Genomic DNA, 2,772 nt, shown 5'->3' with positions numbered 1-2,772 from the left:
GGGAGGAGGAATTTCTTCCTTTCCTTTATAACAGTTCTAATCAAAGAAAGACTCCATTAAGACTCTGTCTAAATATTAGGTGTGTTTGGTTTTGCCCTTCTCCATATGCATATTCTATTAGTAACAGAATAACAACAAAAAAAAATATTTTGGAAGGGTAAAGTTACAAACCCTTGAGGAGGAAAATGACTTGTGTAATGAAAATGCTACCGGGCACTTAAACAGCTCTGGCAGGGACAATTATAATATAATTTATCAGCAGAAAGCACACTAAGATGCAGAATACATAATTATCTTATCAGTAAGCTGAGAGCAGTGGCAAAACTCATTTGAATGAAGAACCAAAAGTGTCTCAAGGAAATTATAAGGTGTCAAGCAAACAGTAAAACTGAGATGAACATCGAGTCTTTCAAAATAAATTTAAAAAAATTTTTTTTGGACTGAAGTCTGTAACTATACAAAGGGTTAAAGCGTACTAAAAGTTTAAGAGTGGGGCTGGGGATATAGCTCAGTTGGTAGAGTGTTTGCCATGTATGCACAAGGCCCTGGGTTCAATCCCCAGCCCTGCCAAAGGGAAGAAAAAAGGTTTAGGAGCAATAAATGAAACTTTCTACTTTTATTTTGGGGACCTGGGTATTAAGGTATTACACTATAAAAATATTTCTATTCACCTACAGCCTAAAGTACATCGTCAAGGGCCTGAACTGAATTCAGGGCACAGTGTTTGGGTTTTCTCTGCTACAGTAAGGATCTGATCTTATTTTGTTTTTAAGAGAGTTTGTGTTGTGTATAAAACGCCATTTTGCTCTTTGAGATGGATCTTTCCACAGTCACCAGCACTAAAAATGTAATATCTGGTATGCTTAAATTGTACTTTATCCTTTCCAACCATTTTTATCTGAGTTTTTGCAATGCACGTGCTATAGTTAGGAGGGGAAGTGTAATCTCTTTTGTCCCATTCATTCTGCAGGGAGCACATCTTACTTAATAAATGACTTGGCTACAGAAGGCCTCTCTCCTGGGCTGCAGTCCTAAGTACTTGATGTGCCCTGCAGGAACAGCATGAGAAGTGCTCTCTCTTTCCTTTTGCTCCTCTGTGCAGGCAAGATGGATATAATTTGAAAAAGGAACTATTCTAAGGAACAAAATGAAGATAAGCAAAATATATGTAAAAATTGAAAAATAAAATTCATTACAAAGTGAAAATGCCTGATTCTAAGATAACTAATGACTACAAAGAAGCTATGCTGGAAGCCAGGTGCAGTGGTGCATGCCTGTAATCCCAGAGGCTCTGGAGGCTGAGGCAGGAGGATCACAAGTTCAAAGCTAGCCTCAGCAAAAGCAAGGTGCTAAGCAACTCAGTGAGACCCTGTCTCTAATAAAATACAAAATAGGGTTGGGGATGTGGTTTAGTGGTTGAGTACCCCTGAGTTCAATCCCCAGTACCCATTCCCCCCACAAAAAGCAGTGCTGGCAAAGAACAAAATACATGAGACTTTTGTCTTGATTTAAAATCTTTGTTTTACTTTTTAAACTATATATATATGCTTTGTGGCCTTGATCCCAGGAATATATATATATATATATATATATATATATATATATATATATATATGCTTTGATACAGTCTGTAACTTGCTGATACGCATTAGTTTTAACTTTTTTGTTGTTATAATATGTTAAACGTGTTTAGTAACTCCTAGTTTGCACAGTTGTTATAAGTATTAAAGTTATGGGGGATGAATTTTATGTAAATCCATAACAACAATCAAATGTAAGGCATTTTTTAACTTACTCAGTCAGTTTTGATCAGAAATACTTTGTGATATGCTGCTACAGTTGACACTGCCTTTCTAGGATGTGGAACTAACTCCCTGTTCATTTAGTTCAAAGCTCATAAAGAACATATAAGCACAGTATCATCTCTGATCTCTCCACTTCATGCTGTTTGTGTTTGAGAACTTGGCCATAGCCCATACATAATAAATTTATTAAAAAGTTTGCCCAATACAATAGCCTGCACCCTTTCAAGTGTATACTTTCCATGAGATCTTGCCCTTCCCTTCTCTATCCAATTGCCAAATTCTCTCCTAGGTGATACTTTAGTGTTTACCTTATTTAAATAGCAAAGATGTCAGAGAAGTCAGTCCGTTCTCTGCTTTATGTTACTCACTCCACATACAATGAAGAACTCTTCCCCTCTCAAATTCTTCCTGTTAGGGAAGTGACCTGTTCACATGAGTGTAGTTCTTTATATTGCAATCACTCAGCTTTAAAAAACAATCCTATGCATATATGCATTTCTTCATATTATTTTAGACCTTTCCTATAAACAAAGGTAGGTACATTAATGCCCACACAAATCACCACCATGGCCGATGAAAGATCCCACTCAGGGCTGAAAGATCACCTTGTCTCCACTTTTGGAATGTGGGAGTGTTTCCCAAAGACTGAGGGAAGAATGGGAGAACAGAGAGAAGTATTGTTGCTGCCTGGGCATTGCATCAACTATAAGACAGTGATGGTCTATGCCAGAGAGGAGGAGCAGGACTGTCGAGAGGGATCCACAATGAGGTCCAAAATAAGGCTTCTTGAAATCAGAGGGTGAAATAAGAGAACTGACATTTCTCCAGCACTCCAGACCTTACAGATATTCTATACATAATGAGCAGCATTCAATTAAAAATTACAATATGCTGTACATGACAAAGTAAGAAAATATAGCAGGAAGATAAAAACAGTCAATAGAATAAAACCAGGCATGGAACAGAT

General features: G+C 37.2%; 1 non-coding gene across 1 annotated transcript; it reads left to right on the top strand.

Moving 5' to 3' along the window:
• Positions 1 to 493: 493 nt before the first annotated feature.
• On the top strand, positions 494 to 570 carry Trnat-ugu (transfer RNA threonine (anticodon UGU)). The gene has a single exon. It is a non-coding gene; the product is annotated as a tRNA-Thr (tRNA).
• The last annotated feature ends 2,202 nt before the right edge of the window (positions 571 to 2,772 follow it).

Source organism: Callospermophilus lateralis, chromosome 1 (assembly GCF_048772815.1).
Source record: "Callospermophilus lateralis isolate mCalLat2 chromosome 1, mCalLat2.hap1, whole genome shotgun sequence".
Taxonomy (NCBI): domain Eukaryota; kingdom Metazoa; phylum Chordata; class Mammalia; order Rodentia; family Sciuridae; genus Callospermophilus; species Callospermophilus lateralis.
This window is presented reverse-complemented; position numbering and strand designations above follow the sequence as displayed.